The sequence below is a fragment of the Festucalex cinctus genome, chromosome 4 (genome assembly GCF_051991245.1).
Source record: "Festucalex cinctus isolate MCC-2025b chromosome 4, RoL_Fcin_1.0, whole genome shotgun sequence".
Lineage (NCBI taxonomy): Eukaryota > Metazoa > Chordata > Actinopteri > Syngnathiformes > Syngnathidae > Festucalex > Festucalex cinctus.
The window spans coordinates 2004668-2027297 of NC_135414.1; the positions used below are offsets into that span (position 1 = coordinate 2004668).

Genomic DNA, 22630 nt, shown 5'->3' on the forward strand with positions numbered 1-22630 from the left:
ATGACACATCAATCCATCCATCCATCCATCCATCCATCCATCTTCTGTCGTTCATCCTTGCATCGGTTTGTGGGGGCAGCAGACTATACCTGACATGGTAGTTTAAAAACAAAACAAAAAACTGCCTTACATATGCATAGGATATACAGTTTGTGTCAAATCTGTTGACCCTCTGGGGGCCCTGCTGGCTAAGGAGCATATATATGGAATGCGAGCCGCCCAGTGGGCCACTTGTGGTAAGCAGCGGGATGAACCGAAATCTAACAAAATTTTGTGAACGATTGTCTGTCCTCTTACCAAGATGTTGCATACAACACAAACACACTGGCAGCTTGTGATATATCCAATATGGCGGCGTCCATGAAATATCAGCAATGGACTTGGAACGAAAATGCGTGGGATGGCGTGGAATCGGGACAGAAAAAAAAAATGAAACATCCAAGTACTGGTGAGTCTATTTACTTGCTGTTGAACTGTATCGAGCTAACAGCAGTGTTTGTGTTGACTCGCAAAAGTCCTCTACAGAGCAAGATTTGTATAAAACGAACGTCGGAATTACAACTGGCTGGAAATCGTTGTGTGTTTTGTTTCAAACGGGATCTTGGTTTAACGCGATGATATTCGATGTTAGCATAGCACCACTTAAGTCTCATAAAGCTCGTAGATGTCACGCCGCCACCGGCGTGGCGGATCATGCTTTTATTTTTGTATTCATGTTTCCTGTTTATTTTGAAAACCTAACTCCCTTCTCACCTCAGGTCACTTGCCCTTCCTGCTGCCCGCTCATTACCGGTCCTCACCCATGATTATTGCCACCTGCCACCAATTATCCCCCGCAATAAAAGCCATCAGCCTTCTCCCTCGGTTGCCGAAGTGTCACGTCTGTGCATGGAAGCGTTCCACAGTCCTCGAGTCCTTGATCCTGTTGCCTTGCCTTTTTGCCTTGTTTTTGTGCCTTTTCCTCCCCAGCGGCGCGTCCTTAGTTTCCCGCTGTGCCTTGAGCCTGTTTCCCTCCCCAGCGGAGCGCCTTTAGTTGTCCCCTGTACCTTGTGCCTGTTTTTTCCTCCCCAGTGGAGCATTTTTTGTTCTCCACTTTTTGATTCCCCTTTCTCCTCTCTGGTTGAGAGGAGACAGCAGCTGTCGGCTAATAAATCTGTTGCCTTGGTGGCCTACCTTCTCCCTGCGTCTGAGTCCTACCTCTCCACGTCGTGTCAGTACACTTCGGCCAGCATGGACCCAGCAGGGAAGGTCGAGGCTACACTTCAGAGCCAGGAGGTCCGACTTGAGAACCAGGAAAGGGTTCAGCAAGCCATGGTTTCGCAGCTGGGGGAGCTGTCGAGCCAGGTCCATGAACTGGTGAGCTATATGCGGCGCCGGGCTCCATCCACCACAGGACAGCAACCCCAGCCCGAACTCTCCGTTCCAACCACGTCATTCACCTCCCCAGAGCGATACTCCGGTGAACCTGGACGATGTCAGACTTTCCTCACGGAATGTGACATTCATTTCGAACATTCTCCACAGGCATTTTCCACAGCCCGGTCCCGGGTGGCCTTCATGGTGTCACATCTGACTGGACGGGCCAAAGCCTGGGCAACTGCGGAATGGGCCAGGGGTTCCTCGGTCTGCCAGAATGTCCAGGATTTTCAAGCCGCCTTGCGCCAAGTGTTCGATCCTGACAGCAATGACCGAGAAAAGGCACGAGCATTGAGCCGGCTCCAAAAAGGCAAGGAGTCCGTCAGTGACTATGCTATCCACTTTCGCACCTTGGCAGCCAACTGTGGCTGGAACTCCACAGCTCTGCAGGATAACTTTTTGAAAGGACTCACACCCGCCATACAGGAACTCCAGATTCCCGTGGAACTGCCAGCTGACTTGGATTCTCTGATCTCCATCGCGATCCGCACGGATGATGATGCATCCCTAACACACACACACACACACATATATATATATATATATATATATATATATATATATATATATATATATATATATATATATATATATATATGTGTGTGTGTATTAGGGCTGGAACGGTTCACTAAATCCTCGGTTCGGTTCGGTTTTGTGCTGATCGTTTTCGGTTCAGTTCGGTATGCAGTGACTTAACAAAAAAAAAAAAAATCTAATATGTCATGGAGTTAATAAAGTGTATATTATTCACAGCTAATTAATTATTATTATTATTATTATTATTATTATTATTATATTATTATTATTTAAATTATTCAATTTATGACAGTGGAATATTTATTTATTGATTATTAGGGCCCGAGCAGCGACCGCTGCGAGGTCCCTATTGTTTTTGTAAAAATTATTATTATTAGGGCCCGAGCAGCGACCGCTGCGAGGTCCCTATTGTTTTTGTAAAAATTATTATTATTATTAGGGCCCGAGCAGCGACCGCTGCGAGGTCCCTATTGTTTTTGTAAAAATTATTATTAGGGCCCGAGCAGCGACCGCTGCGAGGTCCCTCTTGTTTTTGTAAGAATTATTATTAGGGCCCGAGCAGCGACCGCTGCGAGGTCCCTATTGTTTTTGTAAAAATTCTTCTTCTTCTTCTTCTTCTTCTTCTTCTTCTTCTTCTTCTTCTTCTTCTTCTTCTTCTTCTTCTTCTTCTTCTTCTTCTTCTTCTTCTTCTTCTTCTTCTTCTTCTTCTTCTTCTTCTTTATTCTCCGCAAACGATCGCGATTTTGGGTACCTAAACATTCACGAAAACTCACCGAACTTTGCACACTCCTCAGGCCCGGCGAAAAATTTGATATTATTAAGTCGTCATAACAATGCGACTCGATAGCGCCCCCTAGCGTAGAAAAATAAAAACCAAGCCCGGCACGTTTGAGCTAGAGCAACAAAAATTGGCAGGCACGTGTAGCACCCCGAGACGCACAAAAAAGTCTATTGGGACCATGTAGCTAAAATGTACAGGAAGTGAGCTATGAATTTTTTTATGTCCAATTTTGGCCTATTTTGGCACATTCACTGTGGTCATGCTTTTTCCCCCTTTGCAAACATTTTTCATCCAATTGACTTCAAACTTGGCATTTATCATCTCAAGACCTGAGAGAAAAACTGGGCAAAACATCTTGCCTTTTTGAAATACTATATGACGGGGGCGGGGCATCAAATATTGCCTTTAAAATTTCATTTGTCCAGAAAGAGCAAATGCTTAATAACTCCCACGTTCAAGCTCCAAAAAATCTCAAACTTCTCAGGCAACGTAACAGTCACGGCCTGGAAACATCTATATGATAAAATTCAGTTATACATATAGCACCACCTAGTGGTTACAATAAATGTCATACTTTACATTTTTAGATACTGTGCTGAGCTTGTTGAAGGGATCCATTTGAAAATTGGTCAGAAAAGCCTTAAGATGTTGATCATGCCCCACACCGAATATTGTAACTTTTCGCCAAAGGGCGTGGCCGCTACGGTGACGCAAAGTCTGAAGATTTTTCGTGAAAATAAAAGCTGCATTAACTTGACCGAGATGATCCTATCTTCTCAAAATTTCACACATTTGATGAGAGTCCAGCCCTAAAGACATCTACTGACTTATATTTCATCTAACTGATAGCGCCACCTAGTGGCAATTTTTTTTCTTACGAATTTTCTTCTACGTTTTTCTCCAAACACGTTAACTGGACCTACCTCATATTTGCTCAGATGAGGGTTTCGGCCTTCATGATGTCACAACACGAAGTTTGTGAGTTTTCGCGAATTGCTGTGGGTGTGGCTAAGCGCTGTTCGCCAAGAAAACAACGCCAGTTTTGAGGGTCTAAACATGCACAGAAACTCATGAAACTTGGCACACACATCTGGCCTGGTAAAATGAGCCATATTTTATTGTTGATTGTGCTATTTTTACAAAAATGACTCAATAGCGCCCCCTAGAAGTTTTTAACGAAGCAGCCCCGGTTGTACGTTTAAGCAAGAACGACGAATATTTTTAGATGTATGAGGGAGCCCAAGTCCTACAAAAAAGTCTCTTGGACCCATATGCTAAAATGAACAGGAAGTGAGCTACGAATTTTTGAATGTCCCATTTTTGACAATTTTTGCACATTCACAGGGGGCAGACTTTTGCCCACTTCTCCTACACGTTTCATCTGACTGAGTTAAGACTTGACCTGGACCATGTCAAGACCTGAGCCAACGACAGGGGGAAAAAATCTTGACCTTTCGAAATACTATATGATGAAGGCGGGGCATCAGAATTTGTGTTTCGCACTGAAAAAGGATATGCTTAATAACTCCCCGGTACATGCTCCAAAAAATCCCAAACTTGACATGTATGTTTATCGTCAAGGCCTGAAGCTATCTCTATGACAACATTCAGTTATATATGCAGCGCCACCTAGCCCTTGAGGCATAAAAAAAAAAATACCCCACATACGGTATTTTGTACAAAAAATGTAAACTCATTCTAAGTGTGATAACTAAGTCATTAATGAATATTCTTTTAGTTTCCACCACTCAAAATGTTCACTGGCATCAGACTTATCCAAACATATATATATTTTTATTTATTTTTGATAGCCTCTGTGGACATTAAAAGCAATATCGTGAATGAAGGATATGCTTAATAACTCCACGGTACATGCTCCAAAAAAAATCCCACACTTGACATGTATGCTTATAATCAAGGCCTGAAGGTATCTCTATGACAACATTCAGTTATAAATACAGCGCCACCTAGCCCTTGAGGCTTATATAAAAAAAAATAAAAATACCCCACATACGGTATTTTGTACAAAAAATGTACACTCATTCTAAGTGTGATAACTAAGTCATTTATGAATAATCTTTTAGTTTCCACCACTCAAATTGTTCACTGGCTTCACACCGATCCAAACGTATGTACGTTTCCATTTTGTTTTATTCATTTTTGATTGCCCCTTTGGACAATAAAAGTAACATTGTGCAATGAGTACAACGAGCGATGATGTGTATATACACTTTTACAAAAAAATACCAATCAGGGCAACTCATTGCCTAAAAATAAAAAAGGACGCTGATTTTTGCAGGTCTTAACAATCACCAAAACCCGTTGAGCTTGACACACACACTGGCAAAAAAATATTCTACATGTCAACGTTTATTATGCCATTTTCAAAGAAATTTTGCTTCCAATATGCCAGTACCCCAATGTGCCAGTACCCCAACGTGCAAGTACCCCAACGTGCAAGGACCCCAACGTGGCCCGGGCTGCGAGGGCCCTTTATAGCTGCTCGCAGCTCTAGTTATTATTCTTCTTCTTCTTTATTCTCCGCAAACGATCGCATTTTTGAGGGCCTAAACATTTACGAAAACTCACCAAACTTTGCAGTCTCTTCGGGCCCGGCGAAAAATTTGATATTATGTAGTTGTCATAACAACGCGACTCTATAGTGCCACCTAGCGTAGAAAAATAAAAACCAATCCCGGCCCGTTTGAGCTAGACCTACGAAAATTGGCAGGCATGTGTAGCACTCCGAGACGCACAAAAAAGTCAGTGGAAGCCATTTCCTAAAATGTACAGGAAGTGAGCTATGAATTTTTTAATGTCCAATTTTGGCCTATTTTGGCACATTCACTGTGGTCATACTTTTTCCCCCTATGCAAACATTTTTCATCCCATTGACTTTAAACTTGGCATTTATCATCTCAAGACCTAAGAGAAAAACTAGGCAAAAAATCTTGCCTTTTCGAAATACTATATGACGGGGGCGGGGCATCAAATATTGCCTTTAAAATTTCATTTGTCCAGAAAGAGCAAATGCTGAATAACTCCCATGTACAAGCTCCAAAAAATCTCAAACTTCTCAGGCAACGTAATAGTCACGGCCTGAAAACACCTATATGAAAAAATTCAGTTATACATATAGCGCCACCTAGTGGTTACAATAAATGTCATACTTTACGTTTTTAGCTACTGTGCTGAGCTCGTTGAAGGGATCCAGTTGAAAATTGGTCAGAAAAGCCTTAAGATGTTGATGATGCCCCACACCGAACATTGTAACTTTTCGCCAAAGGGCGTGGCCGCTACGGTGACGCAAATTCTGAAGATTTTTCGTGACAATAAAAGCTGCATGAACTTGACCGAGATGATCCTATCTTCTCAAAATTTCACACATTTGATGAGAGTCCAGCCCTAAAGACATCTACGAACTTATATTTCATCTAACTGATAGCGCCACCTAGTGGCAATTTTTTTTCTTACGAATTTTCTTGTACATTTTTCTCCAAACACGTTAACTGGACCAACCTCATATTTGCTCAGATGGGGGTTTCGGCCTTCATGATGTCACAACACGAAGTTTGTGAGTTTTCGCGAATCGCTGTGGGCGTGGCTAAGCACTGTTCGCCAAGAAAACAACGCTAGTTTTGATGGTCTAAACATGCGCAGAAACTCATGAAACTTGGCACACACATCTGGCCTGGCAAAATGAGCAATATTTTATCATGTATTGTCCTATTTTTACAAAAATGACTCAATAGCGCCCCCTAGAAATTTTTAACGAAGCAGCCCCGATTGTACGTTTAAGCAAGATCTACGAAAATTTTTAGGTGTATGAGGGAGCCAAAGACCTACAAAAAAAGTCTCTTGGACCCATGTGCTAAAATGAACAGGAAGTGAGCTACGAATTTTTGAATGTCCCATTTTTGACGATTTTTGCACATTTTCAGGGGGCATACTTTTGCCCACTTCTCCTACACGTTTCATCCGACTGAGTTAAGACTTGACCTGGACCATGTCAAGACCTGAGCCAACAACAGACGGAAAAATCTTGACTTTTGGAAATACTATATGATGAGGGCGGGGCATCAAAATTTGTGTTTCGCACTGAAAAAGGATATGCTTAATAACTTCCCGATACATGCTCCAAAAAATCCCAAACTTGAAATGTATATTTATAGTCAAGGCCTGAAGTTATCTCTATGACAACATTCAGTTATATATGCAGCGCCACCTAGCCCTTGAGGCATGAAAAAAAAATACCCCACATACGGTATTTTGTACAAAAAATGTAAACTCATTCTAAGTGTGATAACGAAGTCATTTATGAATATTCTTTTAGTTTCCACCACTCAAAATGTTCACTGGCATCAGACTTATCCAAACATATATATATTTGTATTTATTTTTGATAGCCTCTATGGACATTAAAAGCAATATCGTGAATGAAGGATATGCTTAATAACTCCACGGTACATGCTCAAAAAAAAATCCCACACTTGACATGTATGCTTATAATCAAGGCCTGAAGGTATCTCTATGACAACATTCAGTTATAAATACAGCGCCACCTTGCCCTTGAGGCTTATATAAAAAAAAATACCCCACTTACGGTATTTTGTACAAAAAATGTAAACTCATTCTAAGTGTGATAACTCAGTCATTTAGGAATATTCTTTTACTTTCCACCACTCAAAATATTCACTGGCATCAGACCTAACCAAACATACATATTTTTGTTATTTAGTTTTATGTATTTTTGATAGCCTCTATGGACATTAAAAGCAATATCGTGAATGAAGGCTATGCTTAATAACTCCCCGGTACATGCTCCAAAAAATCCCATACTTGAAATGTATATTTATAGTCAAGGCCTGAAGGTATCTCTATGACAAGATTCAGTTATAAATACAGCGCCACCTAGTCCTTGAGGCTTAAAAAAAAAATGCCTCACTTACGGTATTTTTGCAAAAATTGTAGACTCATTGTAAGTGTGATAACTAAGTCATTTATGAATATTCTTTTACTTTCCACCACTCAATATGTTCACTGGCATCAGACCGATCCAAATACGTATTTTTTATTTAGTTTTATTTATTTTTTTGATCGCCTCTATGGACAATAAAAGCAACATTGAGTACGAGCGATGATGTGTGTATATATACTTTTACGAAAAATACCAATCAGGGCAACTCATTGCCTAAAAATAAAAAAAAGACGCTGATTTTTGCAGATCTTAACAATCACCAAAACCCATTGAGCTTGACACACTCATCACACCTGGCAAAAAAAAAAAATAATCCACATGTTTATCATGCCATTTTCAAAGAAATTCTGCTTCCAATGTGCCAGTACCCCAATGTGCAAGTTCCCCAACGTACAAGTACCCCAACGTGGCCCGGGCTGCGAGGGCCCTTTATAGCTGCTCGCAGCTCTAGTTATTATTATTATTAGGGCCCGAGCAGCTACCGCTGCGAGGTCCCTATTGTTTTTCGATCGGATTATTAGGGCCCGAGCAGCGATCGCTGCGAGGTCCCTATTGTTTTTGTAAAAATTATTATTATTATTATTATTATTATTATTATTATTATTATTATTATTATTATTAGGGCCGAGCAGCGACCGCTGCGAGGTCCCTATTGTTTTTGTAAAAATTATTATTATTATTATTATTATTATTATTCTTCTTCTTCTTCTTCTTCTTCTTCTTCTTTATTCTCCGCAAACGATCGCGATTTTGGGTACCTAAACATTCACGAAAACTCACCGAACTTTGCACACTCCTCAGGCCCGGCGAAAAATTTTATATTATTAAGTCGTCATAACAATGCGACTCGATAGCGCCCCCTAGCGTAGAAAAATAAAAACCAAGCCCGGCACGTTTGAGCTAGAGCAACAAAAATTGGCAGGCACGTGTAGCACCCCGAGACGCACAAAAAAGTCTATTGGGACCATGTAGCTAAAATGTACAGGAAGTGAGCTATGAATTTTTTAATGTCCAATTTTGGCCTATTTTGGCACATTCACTGTGGTCATGCTTTTTCCCCCTTTGCAAACATTTTTCATCCAATTGACTTCAAACTTGGCATTTATCATCTCAAGACCCGAGAGAAAAACTGGGCAAAACATCTTGCCTTTTTGAAATACTATATGACGGGGGCGGGGCATCAAATATTGCCTTTAAAATTTCATTTGTCCAGAAAGAGCAAATGCTTAATAACTCCCATGTTCAAGCTCCAAAAAATCTCAAACTTCTCAGGCAACGTAATAGTCACGGCCTGAAAACATCTATATGATAAAATTCAGTTATACATATAGCGCCACCTAGTGGTTACAATAAATGTCATACTTTACGTTTTTAGCTACTGTTCTGAGCTTGTTGAAGGGATCCATTTGAAAATTGGTCAGAAAAGCCTTAAGATGTTGATCATGCCCCACACCGAATATTGTAACTTTTCGCCAAAGGGCGTGGCCGCTACGGTGACGCAAAGTCTGAAGATTTTTCGTGAAAATAAAAGCTGCATAAACTTGACCGAGATGATCCTATCTTCTCAAAATTTCACACATTTGATGAGAGTCCAGCCCTAAAGACATCTACTGACTTATATTTCATCTAACTGATAGCGCCACCTAGTGGCAATTTTTTTTCTTACGAATTTTCTTCTACGTTTTTCTCCAAACACGTTAACTGGACCTACCTCATAATTGCTCAGATGAGGGTTTCGGCCTTCATGATGTCACAACACGAAGTTTGTGAGTTTTCGCGAATTGCTGTAGGCGTGGCTAAGCGCTGTTCGCCAAGAAAACAATGCCAGTTTTGAGGGTCTAAACATGCACAGAAACTCCTGAAACTTGGCACACACATCTGGCCTGGTAAAATGAGCAATATTTTATTGTTGATTGTGCTATTTTTACAAAAATGACTCAATAGCGCCCCCTCGAAATTTTTAACGAAGCAGCCCCGGTTGTACGTTTAAGCAAGAACGCCGAATATTTTTAGGTGTATGAGGGAGCCAAATACCTACAAAAAAGTCTCTTGTACCCATATGCTAAAATGAACAGGAAGTGAGCTACGAATTTTTGAATGTCCCATTTTTGACGATTTTTGCACATTCACAGGGGGCAGACTTTTGCCCACTTCTCCTACACGTTTCATCCGACTGAGTTAAGACTTGGCCTGGACCATGTCAAGACCTGAGCCAACGACAGGGGGAAAAATTTTGACTTTTCGAAATACTATATGATGAGGGCGGGGCATCGAAATTTGTGTTTCGCAATGTAAAAGGATATGCTTGATAACTCCCCGGGACATGCTCCAAAAAATCCCAAACTTGACATGTATGTTTATCGTCAAGGCCTGAAGTTATCTCTATGACAACATTCAGTTATATATGCAGCGCCACCTAGCCCTTGAGGCATGAAAAAAAAATACCCCACATATGGTATTTTGTACAAAAAATGTACACTCATTCTAAGTGTGATAACTAAGTCATTTATGAATATTCTTTTAGTTTCCACCACTCAAATTGTTCACTGGCTTCACACCGATCCAAACGTATGTACGTTTCCATTTTGTTTTATTCATTTTTGATTGCCCCTTTAGACAATAAAAGTAACATTGTGCAATGAGTACAACGAGCGATGATGTGTATATACACTTTTACAAAAAAATACCAATCAGGGCAACTCATTGCCTAAAAATAAAAAAGGACGCTGATTTTTGCAGGTCTTAACAATCACCAAAACCCGTTGAGCTTGACACACACACTGGCAAAAAAATATTCTACATGTAAACGTTTATTATGCCATTTTCAAAGAAATTTTGCTTCCAATATGCCAGTACCCCAATGTGCCAGTACCCCAACGTGCAAGTACCCCAACGTGCAAGGACCCCAACGTGGCCCGGGCTGCGAGGGCCCTTTATAGCTGCTCGCAGCTCTAGTTATTATTCTTCTTCTTTATTCTCCGCAAACAATCGCGATTTTGGGTACCTAAATATTCACGAAAACTCACCGAACTTTGCACACTCCTCAGGTCCGGCGAAAAATTTGATATTATGAAGTCGTTATAACAACGCGACTCTATAGCGCCCCCTAGCATAGAAAAATAAAAACCAAGCCCGGCACGTTTGAGCTAGAGCAACGAAAATTGGCAGGCACGTGTAGCACCCCGAGACGCACAAAAAGGTCTATTGGGACCATGTAGCTAAAATGTACAGGAAATGAGCTATGAATTTTTTAATGTCCAATTTTGGCCTATTTTGGCACATTCACTGTGGTCATGCTTTTTCCCCCTATGCAAACATTTTTCATCCCATTGACTTCAAACTTGGCATTTATCATTTCAAGACCTAAGAGAACAGCTGGGCAAAAAGTCTTGCCTTTTCGAAATACTATATGACGGGGGCGGGGCATCAAATATTGCCTTTAAAATTTCATTTGTCCAGAAAGAGCAAATGCTGAATAACTCCCATGTACAAGCTCCAAAAAATCTCAAACTTCTCAGGCAACGTAATAGTCACGGCCTGAAAACATCTATATGACAAAATTCAGTTCTACATATAGCGCCACCTAGTGGTTACAATAAATGTCATACTTTACGTTTTTAGCTACTGTGCTGAGCTCGTTGAAGGGATCCAGTTGAAAATTGGTCAGAAAAGCCTTAAGATGTTGATGATGCTCCACACCGAATATTGTAACTTTTCGCCAAAGGGCGTGGCCGCTACGGTGACGCAAAGTCTGAAGATTTTTCGTGACAATAAAAGCTGCATTAACCTGACCGAGATGATCCTATCTTCTCAAAATTTCACACATTTGATGAGAGTCCAGCTCTAAAGACATCTACTAACTTACATTTCATCTAACTGATAGCGCCACCTAGTGGCAATTTTTTTTCTTACGAATTTTCTTCTACGTTTTTCTCCAAACACGTTAACTGGACCTACCTCATATTTGCTCAGATGAGGGTTTCGGCCTTCATGATGTCACAACACGAAGTTTGTGAGTTTTCGCGAATTGCTGTGGGCGTGGCTAAGCGCTGTTCGCCAAGAAAACAACGCCAGTTTTGAGGGTCTAAACATGCACAGAAACTCCTGAAACTTGGCACACACATCTGGCCTGGTAAAATGAGCAATATTTTATTGTTGATTGTGCTATTTTAAAAAAAATGACTCAATAGCGCCCCCTCGAAATTTTTAACGAAGCAGCCCCGGTTGTACGTTTAAGCAAGAACGACGAATATTTTTAGGTGTATGAGGGAGCTCAAGACCTACAAAAAAGTCTCTTGTACCCATATGCTAAAATGAACAGGAAGTGAGCTACGAATTTTTGAATGTCCCATTTTTGACGATTTTTGCACATTCACAGGGGGCAGACTTTTGCCCACTTCTCCTACACGTTTCATCCGACTGAGTTAAGACTTGGCCTGGACCATGTCAAGACCTGAGCCAACAACAGGGGGAAAAATTTTGACTTTTCGAAATACTATATGATGAGGGCGGGGCATCAAAATGTGTGTTTCGCAATGAAAAAGGATATGCTTGATAACTCCCCGGTACATGCTCCAAAAAATCCCAAACTTGACATGTATGTTTATCGTCAAGGCCTGAAGTTATCTCTATGACAACATTCAGTTATATATGCAGCGCCACCTAGCCCTTGAGGCATGAAAAAATAATACCCCACATACAGTATTTTGTACAAAAAATGTAAACTCATTCTAAGTGTGATAACTAAGTCATTTATGAATATTCTTTTAGTTTCCACCACTCAAAATGTTCACTGGCATCAGACTTATCCAAACATATATATATTTTTATTTATTTTGATAGCCTCTATGGACATTAAAAGCAATGTCGTGAATGAAGGATATGCTTAATAACTCCACGGTACATGCTCCAAAAAAAAATCCCACACTTGACATGTATGCTTATAATCAAGGCCTGAAGGTATCTCTATGACAACATTCAGTTATAAATACAGCGCCACCTAGCCCTTGAGGCTTATATATAAAAAAATAAAAAATACCCCACATACGGTATTTTGTACAAAAAATGTACACTCATTCTAAGTGTGATAACTAAGTCATTTATGAATATTCTTTTAGTTTCCACCACTCAAATTGTTCACTGGCTTCACACCGATCCAAACGTATGTACGTTTCCATTTTGTTTTATTCATTTTTGATTGCCCCTTTGGACAATAAAAGTAACATTGTGCAATGAGTACAACGAGCGATGATGTGTATATACACTTTTACAAAAAAATACCAATCAGGGCAACTCATTGCCTAAAAATAAAAAAGGACGCTGATTTTTGCAGGTCTCAACAATCACCAAAACCCGTTGAGCTTGATACACACACTGGCAAAAAAATATTCTACGTTTATTATGCCATTTTCAAAGAAATTTTGCTTCCAATATGCCAGTACCCCAATGTGCCAGTACCCCAACGTGCAAGTACCCCAACGTGCAAGGACCCCAACGTGGCCCGGGCTGCGAGGGCCCTTTATAGCTGCTCGCAGCTCTAGTTATTCCTATTATTGGGCGGCACGGTGAACGAGTGGTTATCACGTCCGCCTCCCAGTTCTGAGGACTCCGGTTCGAGTCCAGGCTCCGGCCTTCCTGGGTGGAGTTTGCATGTTCTCCCCATGCCCAGGTCTTCTCCGGGTACTTCCGTCTCCTCCCACATTCCAAAGACATGCATGGCAGGTTAATTGAGTGATCTGAATTGTCCCTAGGTGTGCTTGTGCATATGGGTGGTTGTTCGTCTCTGTGTGCCCTGCGATTGGCTGGCAACCAGTCCAGGGTGTCCCCCGCCTACTGCCCAGAGCCAGCTGAGATAGGCGCCAGCACCCCCCGCGACTCTTGTCAGGAATAAGCGGCCAAGAAAATGGATGGATGGATGGATGGATGGATTATTATTAGTAGTAAAACACTCGCTCAAACACTGGTCTTTGAATTATTCTCAGATCAAATTATAATTATACTATTCAAATTGTAAGATCAAGTTATTAAATAAGTTTTAGTTGATGAACATAAGACAGGGATGTGTCATAAGTCATATCGAATATGGATAGAGTAAAATTTCGTGTCTGTGTACATGATGTGTGAATGAGCTCAGCTGATTCTCCTCTGATGCACCTCATCTCTTCATTCACGTTCTCTAAACACCACCACATTGGATTTCAAATGAAACGGACAAGATGCACTTTAGTTGCAAACGTTCCACCGTTATTATGAGGGGGATTTACCTGTCTACTGACACGACGTGGAGAGGTAGGACTCAGACGCAGGGAGAAGGTAGGCCACCAAGGCAACAGATTTATTAGCCGACAGGCTGCTGTCTCCTCTCAACCAGAGAGGAGAAAGGGGAATCAAAAAGTGGAGAACAAAAAACGCTCCACTGGGGAGGAAAAAACAGGCACAAGGTACAGGGGACAACTAAAGGCGCTCCGCTGGGGAGAGAAACAGGCTCAAGGCACAGGGGGAAACTAAGGACGCTCCGCTGGGGAGGAAAAGGCACAAAAACAAGGCAAAAAGGCAAGGCACCAGGATCAAGGACTCGAGGACTGTGGAACGCTTCCATGCACAGACGTGACACTTCGGCAACGGAGGGAGAAGGCTGATGGCTTTTATTGCGGGGGATAATTGGTGGCAGGTGGCGATAATCATGGGCGGGGACCGGTAATGAGCGGGCAGCAGGAAGGGCAAGTGACCTGAGGTAAGAAGGGAGTTAGGTTTTCAAAATAAACAGGAAACATGAATACAAAAATAAAAGCACGATCCGCCACGCCGTTGGCGGCGTGACAGTACCCCTCCCCTCAACGGCCGGCTCTTGACGGCCCAGGCAGGTCAGGATGTTCCCGGTAAAAGTCATCAATCAATGAGGGATCAACGATGAACCGGGAGGGAACCCATTGTTTCTCTTCCGGGCCGTATCCCTCCCAGTCAACTAAGTACTGTCTTCCCCGGCCCCGATTTCGAACGTCCAATAGCTTTCTGAACGGGGACGCCATCAATCATCTCGGGGGGAGGCGGATCAGGTTCGGAAGGTACCAGTGGGCTATCGTGGACCGGTTTGACCTGGCTGACGTGGAAGGTACGGTGCATTCGAAGAGATCTTGGCAGGCGGAGCCGTACAGCAGCTGGACCTATGGTCTTGGTGACAGGAAAAGGCCCCACAAATCGCGGGGCCAGCTTCTGGCATGGTACCTTGAGCCGTAAGTGCTTTGCAGAGAGTCACACACGTTGGCCTGGGCGGTATTCGGGTGCCGGTCTCCTTCTCCGGTCAGCGGCCCTCTTTACCCGGTCTCCCTGGCGCTGAAGCGCCATCCGGGCCGCCGACCAGATTCGTTGACACAGACGGACCATTGTTTGGACTGAGGGAACCGTCGCCTCTTCTTCCAGGTCGGCGAAGAACGGAGGGTCGTAGCCATGGACACACTTGAATGGGGTGAGACGAGGTACTCATAATGTCCCCGGGGGGTGTTGAAACCAGTCTTCCATTCATCCCCATCGCGGATTCGGATAAGGTAATAGGCGTTTCGGAGATCCAGTTTCCTGAATATTTTGGCTTGTTGCAACTGGTCGAACACCGAGGACATCAATGGCAGTGGGTATCAATTTTTAACTGTGATGTCATTCAGAGGACTGTAGTCTATGCATGGGCGTAGGGATCCATCCTTCTTGCTTACGAAGAAGAATCCTGCCCCTGCTGGCGAAGAAGACGGCCGGATGAGTCCAGCTTTCAAGGAGTCGTCGATGTAGTTATTCATGGCCTGGCGTTCGGGTCCTGAGACCGAATACAATCTCCCCTTGGGGATGGTCGATCCTGGGATTAGGTCAATAGGGCAGTCATATGGTCGATGCGGAGGAAGAGTCATGGCCTTGGTCTTACTGAATACTTCCCGCAGGTGATGGTAGCAGGATGGAACTGTGTGTCTTGGTGCGGTTGAGTTAGGCTGCCGACTCCAAATCGCCTTCGTAAAAAATATGTATCTCGCTATATCCAGGAAAGCGCCGTGGATCGGTGACTTATCGTTCTGGAAAAAAAGAACTGGAAGAGCTAGACAGGGCCCTAAATACAAATTAGTTTTTGGAGACTTTGTTGCCCAGTATGAGCACCTGAATTTGGACTGGAATGGTCTAACATGCAAAATGATCTTTCAAAGAATAAATGATGCACGTTTTGGTGGGGAGGTAAATTTTAAATGTTTAGACAGGAATCAAAGCACAGAAGTTATCCGCATGTTAAATATAAAAAAAAAACATCATTCCAGAAGCGATGAAAGATACAAGATGGCTGATCGCTGTAGGAAGACTCCCAACCCGCGCAATTGTGTCATGGTCATGCTATGTTACTACAAAAAAATGTCCTATGAGTAACTGCACAGAGGATGAAACACTGCAACATTTATTAATGGATTGTCACAGAGCTCAGCAAGTCTGGACTTTGATGAAAGATGTCGGACTTGAAATAGATGTTAATTATATCACTATTATGTATGGCTTGATAGAAAATAACATACCTTCAAAAGATAAAGAATTATTCCAAATTATTATAACTGTTGTCTGTGTAAAATTATGGAAAACTAGATGTGTTATGAGTATCAAGAATGTAATAATAGATAGCAACACTGTGGTTAGACAAATCCTCTGTTTTTTAAGGAAAGAAAGAAATAAGGACAAAAAGAAGCTTTTCCCCTGGCATATTTTACAGTTGTAAAATGTTTTGGCTGTTTTGAATTTTGTGTGTTTTAAATTGCACTTGTATTTTGTGTGTAAATAATGTTTTTGTACTTGGTGTTTTGAAAATTTTTTGTAAATGATGTAAATCTGAATAAAGTTTTGTAAAAATCGGAACTGTGTGCAGGTTAGGATACTCCTCTTGGGCGGACGAGGCGAGGGTTACCTGATTAACTTTGGCTGTGGGAGCCCTGGGTGCAGGTTGTCCCAAAACGTGATTCACACAGTCTTTTCCCCATTCCAGTACGTGCCCTGAGTTCCAGTCGATTCTGGGGTTGTGTAGACGCAGCCAAGGGTGTCCCAGAACCAAGGTGGGTGACGAAGCTTGGAAGACGTGGAATCGGAGAGTCTCGAGGTGTTGTCCGATTCGTACCTCCAGGGGCTCGGTGATGTGGGTGATGCTGAATAGTTCTTTGCCATTAAGTGCCCTGGCCTGGTTGGTCAGGGAGAGGGGTTCTGTAGTGGCTTGTAACTGTCTTACGAGCCCCCAGTCCATGAGGCTTTCGTCGGAGCCAGAGTCGATGAGGGCTGGCAGATCTGTGGTGATAGCATGGTGGATTATCTGGATTTGCGTGAGTCTTTGGGCCTTGGCGGGTCTGGGTGACGGGGAACTCACCGGTGAGCCTCTCTTTGCGGTGCAGGTTCCCACCAGATGACCAAGTTCACCACAGTAGAAGCAGCGGCCCTCTCGGCGGCGACGCTGTCGCTCCTCGGGAGTTAACTGAGCCCGTCCAAGCTGCATGGGTTCAACACCGGCGTTACGCACCTCCCTTGGTGCTGGTCGGGGTGGCAAGATGTGCTGTGGCATTCCGGTTTCCAGTGGCTGTGGATAGGGGGTGGGTTCCACCCTTCTATGAAGGCCGCTGATCTTGGTCAACTCTCGGTGTCCATCGACACCAATGTCCATCGAAAGCCAACTTTCCCTCGCACGCCGTGGACGAACAGGGAGTTGAAACATTATTTGTGGAATTAAACTTAAAAGTCGGGATGAGTGGAATATCGCACAAGTGCTTTACAAGACATTTCGTGTTTAGCCTCGATTTGGCTATGTTATAAAGTGTGTCATTTATCGCAGGGTAATCTGCTCCTTTAACCGCAGTGCATTCTTTGTACTGCTTGCAAGGATGACTTTTGCTTGCTTCACAATAACACTATTCCACACAAAACAAAACAAAAAACAAATCATTAAGTGCCTTCAGGCTCATCTATTTTTTATTTTTTTTCTCTCCAATAGCATATCTCAGAGCAGGGGTTGGGGAACCAAATACAACCTCAGATCCTTAACTGACATTTGTTTAGAATACATAACATGACAATTAACATTTTTCATAAATAGCTCAGCGCGGCCGCACTCCTCAACATGGAAAGCGGACACACTGCCCTCTCAACGTTCCCCCAGCCGGTAAAATGCATCAGGACACACACACACGTGAAAGAGACGGAGACTGCGAGAGCAATGTTAAATGACGCCAACCGACGGTGCGCTTCATCTGGCTCGAAGAACCCAGCGCCCCATCGCCGCCATCCAATCCATGACTCCTGTGAATCCGCTCTGGCAAAGGCGTGCACAGGTCGACCCCTAGTGGTGCTGACACACTTGCCCCTCTGCCTAAAGTGCCCTTTGGAAAGTTTTTTTTTTTTTTTTTTAAATAATAAATAAACACTACTGAGGACAGGTCAATGTTGACGCAATCTTAGAAAAGCTGCATGATTTATCGTGTGTGTGTGTGTGTGTGTGTTGGTGGTGGTGGCGGTGGTGGGGGGGGCGTATTGTTTGTATTGTTTGTTTGCCCTCTATTCCCTACCTATAATCATTTTGTTGTGAAGTAGCATATGTCTCATACAGCACAAACACACAAAGTAGCCGAATGGCCACCTAATTAGCTAGTTTAAATGCTATATGCTAATTCAATAATAGATAACGTGATAACCACCACATAGTCAGAATAATGACGGTGAAAGGAAGCTCTCTGTGATCCATGCATTGAAAAGCATTGGACTTTGGATCATTGTAGTTTGATTAGTGGGGATTATTTTTACTTCAAAATGTAATTAAATGTTGTTTGTGTATGGTTTGTATTATGCTAGTAGCAGTGGCGAGTGGTTATAAGTAGGGCTGGGAAAAAAAGTCGACTAACCCCGGGTTTTCACCGGATGCGGTTGCGGTGCGGTTGCGGTGCGGTCCGGCGACGCAAGCAATTAGATTCCATTCATTCGAATGGTGCAGTTTACACTGCTTGCGGGTGCGTTGCGTGTCGACTGCGTCTCAGCTGCGGCGTGCCGCAGGCCTTCCGCAAGGATAGACCTATTTTCTATTTTTGCCGGACGCCGCAGCGGTAGGCCTCCGGCAAATGGCAAGCTAGCACAAAACACATCGAGCGGGACAGGAAGACCGACACAGTTTCAAAATAAATTTCCGGTTACCTTTCAGAATAAAACACTCGCCAGCTCCTATTTCGCAAGCTTTTCAGCAAAACGTGACGTGGGCGTCGCCGGGCCATGTGCTCATTCACGGTTTAGACACCAGCGAACATGGACGAGGAGAGGTTTATATTGGAGGTGGAAAACCACAAAATAATATATGACACGGCACATCCTTTTTATAAGGACAACCAAAAAAAGGATGCTGCATGGAATCTCATAGCAGAAGAAGAAGAAAAGGTTAAATCAAAAGAAGTCCACCTCTCTTTCTGCTTCTCTGTTGAGCACAGACTTTCTGTATGTTTGTCGTTGTGAAATGCCGCGCGCGCGCGGTCCTGCGAGACACGTTGGGAAGTGGGCGGCGACGGAGCTGCCGGACCGCAGCTGTGCGGAGCCGGTGTGGATTGACAAAAAAATTGACCCGTCCGGAGCACGCAGTCAAGACGCACCGCACCGCAACCGCACCGCAACCGCATCCGGTGAAAACCCGGGGTAAGTCGACTTGGTCGACTTTAAAAATAGGTCGACTGGAAAAATTTAAATAGACGCTCCGCCCGGAACCATGTTTGCGCCGCCGCGGTCCATGTTTCACACGGACCTTTTATGCCTCCGCGCGCATCGCCGCATACTGTTGCGAACTCCTGTCCGTATGATGGAGGACAAAGTAAAAAAAAAAAAAAAGCGTAGACTCCTGTCACTCCCCCCAAAAAAGACAGAAGGTGTCCAGAGTTTGGGACCATTTTGAAAAAATTGAGGGGACAAATACAGTTAAATGCAAATTATGCAAACTAACAATGGCCTACCGCAGCACATCATTGATGTTGCAACATGTAAACATCCATCCAGGAAACATCCATACGCAACACTTGAAGAAAGCAGAGCAAGGTAAGTTTAGTTTTTATTAGTGTGATAATATTGCTATTTAGAACGCAACGCACTGCACTGTTTTGCTGACTTGAACTTGCCGTTTGACTCTTAACTTAAGGCGCCGCTCAACAATGCGTCACGAGTAGCAAATGCATCGCCAAGCTAACCGCCTAACCGGTCATTCTCAACGAGATATGCAGGCAGACAGGCACACAATATCCTTCCTTTAAGTAAATCACATTCGCCAAGAGCCGCTACGGGTAACGGCCGGCATGCGGGTGCGTCACAGACTGTAATTGAGGACGAACAACTAGCGTAGACTGTCAAATCAATGTTATTGTCTGTCAATTAAAGACTAACGAGCGTAGTAGATGGAAAAATATACACGATATCTCGAGTGGTGATGTGGTCACTTGAGCCTGACCAAGCAATTTCACTAGACAACTCATTCTGAGTGGTGATATATTAGTGTACAGCACCACCTAGTGGCTGAAAGGCTGACATTTATGTGCTAAAGTAAAACAGATTTAGTAGTAAATTGGTGGTCTTTGAGAATGAGATTGAGATTCCTCAAAAGAACACAGGAAAGGAACTTAATGTTATAAACTCACTAAAAAGCAATATAGGGCTGATTAAGATTTAGATTATTATAAAAAATAAAATAAAAAAATAAGATAACCTGCACTTGGTTAAAAAAACAAAAACAAAAAAAACTGCTTATCAAAATATAACCGGCACATGTCATGGATTAAGGAAATATAAGGAATAATGGGTATTTATGCACACGTCAACATTTTCGGCCTCTAAACTAAAAAAAAAAAAATTAAATTAAAAAAATAAATAAATTAATAATAATAATAATAATAATAATAATAATAATAAAGTCGATTAGTCGTCAAATATATGAGAAGTCGAGTCGATTTTTAAAAAAGTCATTCGTGACAGCCCTAGTTATAAGCTATTAATGTGGGCACGCCCAAGCCCTCCAATAAAATCAATGAAATAATTAGAGTTATACAATACCTTAGTTCTACTGCTTTGGTCCTAAATTTCAGTGTAATTTGTCCTGTTTTCCTTGCGGAAAGGGGAAAGCCGACAGCGGATAGTTGGAATGCATGAACCATCACAATAAATGGGTGTCTTGTGAGAGGAAGCTCGGCTTTGTAAACCGGAAGGCCAGCTTTTGGACGTGCACAATGAGAAATAAAGTTGTGTTAGTTCCGAGAGGTGTTTTCTGTATGTGCGCTTTTGAATGGCAAAAAGGCTGACAGTCAGGCTGCATGCCTGACAACGTGCATGCGCATAATTAGCTTACTTGGCTAGCAGTCAGTGACTTTGCGTTCCAGAGAGGGAAGAGGCTTCAGCGTTCTCGGCCGTACTCCGCGGTCCTCCGGCCCGCTCCAGGAATGCTCCAACGAAAATATAATTTCAAGTGGTCATCCTACTGCAGTAATCATAACGAAAACGGGGAAGAATTCCGTCCTTCACTTTCAAGAAAGGACGTACGTACGTAAACATACTGGCTGTCCACAGGTGAGCAAACTTTGTTGGTTGAAACCTCTCGCGGCTCTTCTGTGGTGTCATTTTTTTCCTTCTCCCGGGTTGAGCCCACATCATGGGCACGAGCCAGTTCCGAGTACTGTGATTTTTGTCATTTCACTCACCACGGAGATGGTTACATTAGAGTGTGCGTTTCAACCGGCGCCATTCCTGAATATTTCTGCTTTAATTTTATACTTACACGGGGGTATAAAATAATAAATATTTAATATTGAAATTAACAATAAAAATACCCCAAAAGTTTGTGACACTTCAGCATGCCCACTCAAAAAACTCACCGCTCGCCACTGGCTAGTAGTCACTAATCACATTCAAAAGCAGTCCAATACGTCCTTGTGGTCGAAGCCTTTTAATTGAGTTGCATTGTGGAAATATCAGAAATGCCCGGATGTTTGGAATTGTCACTTGCCTGTGAGAAATACCCTTTTGCCTTCTTGTAATGACAACTTTCAGTATTATTCATTCTCAGGCCCTTGGGCTGTTTGGTTACTAATTGGTCATTTATTTACTATTATTCCATTTGCGCAAAAAGTGCCCTTTTTTTCCCCCCAGAGCACCTGCACCCCAAAATGTCTGTGCATGCCTCTGCGCGCTGGCCATAAACAGCCAAGAGACGAGAATAAAACAAAAGAAATGACACGTCCGCCCTCCCCGGTGTTGGCAAAGTAGTTACCACTGAAAAAAAAATGTATCCCCTGCCGCGAGTCCGCATGTTGTTCAATAGACGCATGAAGAAGACACGTGTGATTTTGAATTTTAGAAACAAGGTTTTGTAACAAGAAAAAGAATATTTATGGCAGATAAACAAAAGAAATGCAAGAACACACTCACATTCTGTAATGGTGCGTTCAATAACCACAAACAGTAGGAATTCTCATAGAAAAAGCTCAAATGACTGAAGAATGTTAATTTATTTTTTATTTTTTGGTTTTCTTCCACGATTGATGTTTAAAGTCATGGCTAGTGTTAGGAACAATGAGCATTTTTGAAAATTGGCCACTTTTTTGTGGTAAAAGTCATAAGATCCCACGGCAATTCGCTACTGGTCAAAATGGGTTAAAGGAAACACGAGCAACATGAACAACCATCTCCAGCGTCATTGCTCTGATGTACACAAAATTTTTGTATAATATTATTGTTATTATTGTTATTATTATTAGGTGATGCTACCATTATGATGAAAAATATGTTCGTAGATGTCTTCAGGCCCGGACTCGCATCAAATATATGGAATTTTGAGAAGATAAGATTATGTGGGTCAATTTACAACAGCTTTTATCACGGGGTTCACTGGAGGCAAAAACAACTGGTGC

The 22630-nt window shown here is 42.6% G+C and overlaps 1 protein-coding gene across 10 annotated transcripts in view; it reads left to right on the forward strand.

The window, feature by feature from the left end:
* The window catches only part of tmc3 (transmembrane channel like 3), a 587484-nt gene that overhangs the window by 313107 nt on the left and 251747 nt on the right, over positions 1-22630 (forward strand). The gene's annotated exons all lie outside the window — the stretch shown is intronic.